The sequence below is a fragment of the Hipposideros armiger genome, unplaced genomic scaffold (genome assembly GCF_001890085.2).
Source record: "Hipposideros armiger isolate ML-2016 unplaced genomic scaffold, ASM189008v1 scaffold_1153, whole genome shotgun sequence".
Taxonomy (NCBI): Eukaryota; Metazoa; Chordata; class Mammalia; order Chiroptera; family Hipposideridae; genus Hipposideros; species Hipposideros armiger.
In genome coordinates, this window is record NW_017732503.1 from 11,756 (window position 1) to 20,297 (window position 8,542).

At 37.6% G+C, this 8,542-nt stretch overlaps 1 protein-coding gene across 4 annotated transcripts in view; it reads right to left on the bottom strand.

Moving 5' to 3' along the window:
- FARS2 (phenylalanyl-tRNA synthetase 2, mitochondrial) overlaps positions 1–8,542 on the bottom strand; it is a 323,981-nt gene that overhangs the window by 10,927 nt on the left and 304,512 nt on the right. The gene's annotated exons all lie outside the window — the stretch shown is intronic.

An 8,542-nucleotide genomic window follows, 5' to 3' on the forward strand; every position in this document is an offset into this window, starting at 1 on the left:
CACGGCTGCTCAGCTCGGGCTGACTCGAACCACTGTTGCTCAGAGCTCAAACTCTTGAGCGAGCTCTTAACCAACTGAGCCACTCAGCCGGCCCGCAAGTCTAATTTTTAATAAGGACAAAAGAATACAAAGACCTTCACAGAAAATGAAAGAAAAATAACTCTTAAGCAAATGAAAAGCTTACTGAAAAAAAAATGCAAAATAAAAATGTACCAAGTTACCATTTTTTTACTTACCAGATTGGCATAACAAAACATTTGATCACAAAACATTTGTGAGCAAAGCCAAGGGAAACAAGTGCTCTCACACCTTGCTGGTAGGTTCCTATGTGGGTTTTCACCTAAGGCAGGGGTCGGCCAACTTTTGAGATGGAAGAGGCAATCCTGTCCCTCACAACAATTTAAAAATGATTCGAGAGCCATAAATATATTTTTATAAATAAGGAAAATTTAAAGTAATATTATATAACAAGTAATAATGTCAATTATATCTTTATTAAAATAAGAAAAATCCACACATGTACATACCCAAAGAGCCGCATGTGGCTCGCGAGCCGCATTTTGCTGACCCCTGGCCTAAGGAGTGTACTACATTGGTAGCTATCAAAATTACAGATGCATATGCCATCTTATTACTTTACCTACTAGACTGTATCCTACTTATGAGAAATTAGGAATGTATAAGGCTATGTACTGCACTATTGTTTATAATAGCAAAAGACTATAAACAACCCAAATGTCCATCAATAGGGAACTGATTAAATAAACTATGTTATGCCCATACAATGGAATATTTTATTATAAAGGTCTGTGAGAGGTTTCAAAAGCTAAAAGCAGCATTTTGATTTTTTTTCTATTTTTTTCTAATTTAGGGGTGGATGGGAGAGAACTTAGCAATGGAGGACAATGTGGAGACTTTCTACTATATGCCTATTTATACAAAGAGTGACAAGAAATATTTCAGATAATAGAAATGTTCAAGGCGAGATAAAATATAGTAATTTTTTCTGTTTATTTTTAAAAGGGTATAAGAAGAACAAATTATTCCTCTTTTGTCACACTGATGCCAAACTTTCAGGAAAATCATATTATTAGTAACAATGGATCTGTATGTTCCCATTACAGCTGGAATTGGTCTCTTTTTTTTCTGTAAGAGCCAATACATTTCTAAGCCTGGAAAAGCAATGGCATTATCTATAGGAGTTTCAAAAAATAACCTCAAATTCCTTAATATCCTTCCCCTTGAATCTCAGTGGGGTAAGTGATACTATGTGACTTCTGAGATTATGAGAGAAAGCCACACAACTAACACCTGTTTTTCTTGGAAAGCTTGCTCTCCAGACACTTCTTCTCAGGATTCACCTTCCAGAACATTCTCTTTTGGAACCCAGCTGCCATGCTCTAACATGGAGTGGCCATCCTAGCCTTAATGGGAGGCATATGAGTGAAGCAGATTCATGAGGGTTCCCAGCCCCAGCTCTCCAAATCACTTCACTTACTTACTGAAGTCTTCCCAGCTGAGGCCCCAGGTATCATGGATGAGAGACAAACCCTCCCCACTGGGTCGTGTCTGAATTTGTAGTTACAGAATAATAAAATGATGGCTCTCTTAGGCCATTAAGTTTGGAGCTGTTTATTATTCAACAAGAGATAACTAGAACATTGCCCTTGCTAAATCATTCTGGGGTTTGCTTTTTGTTACAAACATTTCCCATTATGGTAAAACTAAGGCTAACTAAACTGTTGCTACAAGTTCACATATTCCAGATATAAAATGATGCAAATAAAGACTAAACAGGGTTCCAGATAGAAGAGATCAGAAGTTAAGAGTTTAAAACAGAGTGAATCCTCTATATTGTAGCACCTCATATGGGCCATAACATCAACTGTCATAATACCAGAGGCCATGCCACTTCATGTCACTGACCATTCTGGTCAGCCTACAAACAAAAAACTGTCCCATGCCAAGGCTACCCAACACCTTTCTTCAACTAATTCTTTTCATCTTATTTCTCCATCTTGGTGAATAGGATCATCATCCATCTAATTGGGTTGTCGGAAAAGTCATGACGTATTTATTCTGTTTTTCGTGGCAAAAAAGTTGTCATGACTTTTCCGACAACCCAATAGTTACACAGTGAATTTTAACTCCAAACACTACTTCATTTCAGATAGAGACCTTTATATCTCACAATTTCTCTCAAAACTATCTCTTCATTCTAGTTCTACTGTAATCTGCAGACTTGCGCCTTCAACAAAATATCTCTCACCTGGAGTATTCCAAGAAACACCCCACTAGTCACTGTCTGTCTGTCCATTGGTGAGAGTGCCACCAATTTTCTTTCTAAAACATAAATCTGAACACTGTCACCAGCAGGTGTGTGAGAGTAAGACAGTCAATGACTTATCTCAAAGAGCCAGATTTGACATTTTGTTCTTATTTTCATTTTGCATTTACTATTTTTTTCTAAACATAAAAAAACTTAAAATTATTTCACAGATCCCCATTCATTCTAGCTGAACTTGAACACTCAGGGAAACAGAAAATGAGATGTACAAGGTAAAGTTAGAAAAACGCTTCATTATAAGTTAAATACTAGCACCCTGGTTATCACTTGGCATCAAGGCAATAATATAGATAATAAAAACACAATATTCATCTATAAGTTACAGATAGATTGGGAAATACTGGTCTATAGTGCAGAACTTTAAAAAAAATGCCAACACATCACAGGCTGTTAATTTTGTCACATATAAAATTATGCACATGACACTGCTCAACAACAGAATTCACATTCAAGTGCAGATAGACCATTTTCTAACATAGACCATATTCTGAGACACAAAACAAATCTCAAAATATTTTAAAGGATTAAAATTTACAAGGAATGCCCTATGTACAAAGTGAAAATAAATCAGAAATCAACAGTACAAAAATATATGAAAAATCCCCCAAATATTGGGAAATTAAACAACATACTTTTAAATAATCCACAAGTCAAAGAAGAAATCACAAGAAAAATTAGAAAGTACATTGAAATGAATAAAAATTAAGATACAACACATAAATATGTGTGAAATGCTCCTAAAGCTGTGACTCAAAAGAAACCTACAGTATTAAATGCTTATATTAGAGAAGAAGAAAGGTCTCAAATCAATTATTTAAGATACCTTTAGAAACTAGAAAAAGAAAATGAAGAACAAACTAAGCAGAACAAAAGGGGAAAAGATAGGATAAGTGATAAAATAGAAAACAAAAAAATAGAGAAAACTGATGAAAACAAAAACAAGTTTTTTGAAAAGATCAATAAAATGGATAAACTGCTAGCCAGATTAATAAGAAACCAGAGAGAGAGAGAGAAGACACAATTTGCAATGTCAGAAATGAAAGACAGGACGTCACTAAAAAATAGATCCTAAAGACATTAGAAAGATAATAGGGGAATATTATGAATAACCTTATGCCAACTATATCAACAACTATTCAACAACCTACATGAAATGGGCAAATTCCTCAAAAGAAACAAACTACCAAAGCTTATTAATAAGAAATAGATACCCTATATTAATTAAAGATATTGAATATGTCGTTAAAAACCTTCAAAGCAATTTTAGAACTCTTTTTCTGGAATGGCCATCAGAGCTGTCTTCATATTACACTTGATATCCTGAATGTCATCAAAATGTCTTCCTTTCAATGTTTCCTTTGCTTTGAGTAAAGAAAGAAGTCATTGGGGGCCAGATCAGGTGAGTAGGAAGGATGTTCCAAAACAGTTATTTGTTTATTGGCTAAAAACTCCCTCACAGACAGTGCCGTGTGAGCTGGTGCATTGCGTGATGCATGAGCCATGAATTGTTGGAGAAAAGTTCAGGTCATGTAACTTTTTCACACAGCCTTTTCAGCACTTCCAAACAGTAAACTTGGTTAACTGTTTGTCCAGTTGGTACAAATTCATAATGAATAATTTCCCTCTGATATCAAAAGAGATTAGCAACATCGTTGCAACAAGTTTGTGAACTTAATCGTCACACCTTGTATGCATGACTCAAGGGCCTCACCTGGATCTCAGGAGGGATAGGCCCAGACCCTCTTCTGAAGACAGAAGACTGGTTCTATCTGAGAGGATTCAATGGCTAAGACCAGCATTGGGACCATTTATTCCATCAATCACCTGAAATCCTAACCACCTTGTGTGTCAAAGCCTAAGGATTAGATTTTCATTAGGAACAGGGAGCAGCTGGACTCCAGATTCCACCATTGTACAGCAGTTCTCAATCTGTGGGTCGCGACCCCTTTGGGGGTCAAACGACCCTTTCACAGGGGTCGCCGGGTACTCGTATGTGGGTGTATCTGCATGTGGGCCTGGAGACGGATAGAGGAGCGGTGTCTCGATTCCTAAGACCATTGAAAATATGTGTTTTTCGACGGTCTTAGGCGACCCCTGTGAAAGGCTGAGAACCACTGGTTTACAACCTCTGATTCTCAACAATCATTCTTATCACAAAGCATCCCTGTAACAATCAATTACCATGGAAGTGTGCAAGAAAAGATATGCCATCTATTTGCTGAGCTGTACCAAATTGTACCTTTGAAACACTGTTTGGTCCTATGTAGATTTGCTTCTTCTGAATTGCCCTTGCATTTTGCAGGGAGCCCCTTGGCAAGGGTGCTGATGGCTATATTACCAAGTTATTTTCTATGAGGCCTCATGAAATAAATTGAATTCAGATCTAAGAAAATGGGAACACAAAAGGGCTTATTTCTCCTGAGCAACTGGATTGTTTTTCATTTTAGGGATACCGTGAATTAGATAACTGATCAAACTTCACTCTTTCCTTTGGCCTCTCAGAAGCTTACAGCCAACCATGCAGGTCACCTCTACAACTGTACAAGTGTTCAGAGTACATGTCTCTGCGTGACTCTTGTCCCAGTTTTATTTTATCCTTATATCCTCTTTGTCCTGATTATCTCCACTATTTATTTTATCCTCTGGTACATACTTTTATACGGCACTTCAAATTCTTTATGGAAGACAGTGAACCATAAATAACAAGACACTTAAAGATACTGTCAGCCAGGCAGGTATAATTTTCAGGTCTTTGGCACTCCTCAGCTGTAATTTGTTGCTAGGTGCTCAGAGGCTGACAGGGTTTTAGGTAGTACTTTTCCCCCATTCCAATACTAGAGGGTTCCAGTAAACTGGAGTCCACAGAGGAGAAAGCTGACATTCTCAATTAAACAGAATATTCAGGATGGGGAGCAATTAGGTATTCTGATTCGTGTAATTCTGTACTGAATTGAGCATTCCATATAGGAAAAATTTTTGTTTTTGTTGTTGTTGCTGAAAATCTTTCTAAGAGGGTTAGGCCATATAGGGAAGCAAACTAATAGAGCTAACAGTCCACGGATGGGGAAACCTAAGAAGGAGAGGAGGAGAAGAGGGGGGTGGGTGGTAATAGAAAAGAGGACAGTAAGGAGTCATCAGTCTGAAAGAAGACAAACCAAGTTGATCTTAGAGCCTGAAACCGTCTAATCCCATGAGTTGGTCTTCGTGTAGCAGATAGCTCTCCAGGCTCTGCCTCAACAGCTGCAGAAAGAGAAGCACTAGCAAACACGAGTCCAAAGCACTGCTCCAGGCTATGCATACAGCTTCTGGTCTGCATCTCCGACACAGAGACCCTCGGGGATAGGCATCTCAGAGTGAGAACGGCTGCGCTGGGTGTGGGTTGCGATGGGGAGTAAATAGCACTGGGGGAAGACTGAAAATGGGTGCTACTGCTCAACAACACCCTATCTTTGAAGGCATAGGACATCTGTGCTGTCTGTGGAAGGCACTGAGGGTAGGGTGAGGTAGAGATATGTCTCAAACCTCCACCCCAAAGGTTCTTAGAAAAACTACTGTGCCATGCGGAAGAGGTCACATCACCAAACATGACAAAGGGTAGACAATGGACAGTTGTCTACCGTGAAACAGGTCTATATACAAGTAAACGAGTATCTGAGCTGCACCGAGGCAAGTGAAGCCTACATGCCTTCACAACAAGTGTGTGATGGCCTGGAGCCACAGAGAAAAGGTTACATTATACAGTGATATTTTTGTCAGGCAATGAAAGAAGGTGAGGAACTTGGGGAATTTTTTCAAAATTTCAAATGCTATGTTATGTTTAAGAGATTATCCCTCAACTTCCAAGAAAATGTAGCTTCTCATACTAATCCTTTCTGAAGGATGGAAAGCATGTGGTGTTTAAATGAAGTCAGACTTAGCTTCCAGTTAAAAGAAGCTGCTACAATGAGATCACACTCAGTCTTCCATCTGAAGCCTCAAAAGGAGATTTACCTTATGTACAATTTTTGATTGATGACTTATTTAACTTTTGGACACTATGAGTAAAAAATCCTTGCTTCAAATGTAATTTAAAGCAGACTACATGTAGAAGCCCAAACACATCAATTTTTCAGAGGCAATATACAATATTTAATTTGATCTTTTCCTGTGATTGGTGCTATGGATGAGAATATAAAGGTATTAGAGTATCAACAAATTGATATTCTGCTTTCCAAGCCTCCTTATAGCACCTACTTCCTAATCTTTACTAAACTAATAAAAAGAATATGTTCTTGGCTCACTTACTCAAATGAAGGGAATTCCCAACAGACATTCCTATTTGTTCAGGAATGTCTGAACATAAGAATGGAGAAAGGTGAATTAAAACTAAGGATAATAAAATAAAATATAATTTCAGAGGGTGCACACTGAAGGAAAACCACAGATCAATATCCCTTAAGAATATAGATATAAAAATTCTCAACTAATTTCTATTAATTCAAATTCATTAGAATATTAAAAGCATTATACACCATAACCAAGTGGGATTTATCCCAGGAATGCAAGGGCGGTTAAAAATTCAAAGTACTATACCACATTAATAGAAGAAAGGAAAAAAAACCCTCATGATCATCCCAATTGATGCAGTAAAAGTATCTGACAAAATGTAAGTCTTTCATGATAAAAATACTCAGTGAAATCGGAATATAAGGGTACTTCCTCATGATAAAGGCCATGTAATGAAAAACCCACAGCTAACATCATACACAATGGTAAAAGAATAAAATCTTTTTCACTAGGATAAGGAGAAAGACAACAATACCTACCTTCACCACTTCTATTTAACATAGCATGAGAAGTTCTAGCCAGAGAAATTATGCAAGAAAAATAAAGGACGTCCAAAACCAGAAAGAAAGAAGTAAAATTACCTCTATTGCAGATGACATGATCTTATATGTACAAAACTTTAAAGAAACCACAAAAAATGTTTTTGTTATTAAACAAATTAAGCAAAGTTGTATGATACAAAAACATGCAAAAATTTCTACACACTAATATTGACAAATCCGAAAAGGAAATTAGGAAAACAATTCCATTTACAATAGCATCAAAAAGAATAAATTACTTAGGAATAAATGTAACCAAGGAGGCAAAAAACCGGTACACTGAAAACTATGAAACATTACTGAAAAAAACTGAAAACAACACCAATAAATGGAAAGACAATCATGTTAATGGATTAGAAGACTTACTTCTTTTAAGATAGAAATGGTATTCAGTGATAAACAGATTCAATTGAATCCCTACCAAAATCCTAATTGCATTTTTTTTAGAAATGAAAAAATCCATCCTAAAATTCATATCAAATTGCAAGGGGCCCAAAATAGCCAAATATTGAAAATGATAAAGTTGGAGGACTCACAGTCCCCAATTTTAAAACTTGCTACAAAGCCACAGTAATCAAAATAGTGTGGTGTTAGCATAAGGATAAACATACAGAAAAATGAAATAGGACAGTAAGCCCAGAAATAAACCCTCACATCAAATGTTAATTGATTTTAGATAAAGGTGTACTATAGATGACTGGATAAAGAAGATACAGTACATATATACAATAGAATATTAGTCATAAGGAAAGATGAAATACTGCCACTTGCAACAACATAGATGGATCGTGAGATTACCAAACTAAGTGAAGTAAGTCAGACAGAAAAAGTCAAGACTATGTGGCTTCACTCATATATGGGATATAAAACTGAAAGCAGGGCTGGCCGAGTGGCTCAGTTGGTAAGAGTGCAAGCTCTGAACAACAGGGCTGCCATTTCAATTCCCATATGCACCAGTAAGCTGTGCCCTCTACAGCTAAGACTGTGAACAACAGCTCGACCTGGAGCTGGGCTGCCGTGAGTAGCCAGCAATGGGGCGTAGGCTGCAGTGGGCTGTAATGGGCTGTCATGAACTACTGTGAGTGGCCGGCAGCCAGCGTGAGCCGCTGTGAGTGGTCGTCCAATGGCTGGTGATCGATCTGCCTCACCCAGGAAGAGTGCAATGATAATACCAACATGGGCCAGTGAGGCGACGTCCTCCACATCTAGACTGAAGAACAAAAGGACAGCAACTTGTCTGTTCCCCTTTCTGGATTCCCCAATGCTGTTCCCCAATTCCCCAATGCTGTCCCCTCCAACTCCCCAATAAAATCTTTAACAAAACAAAACA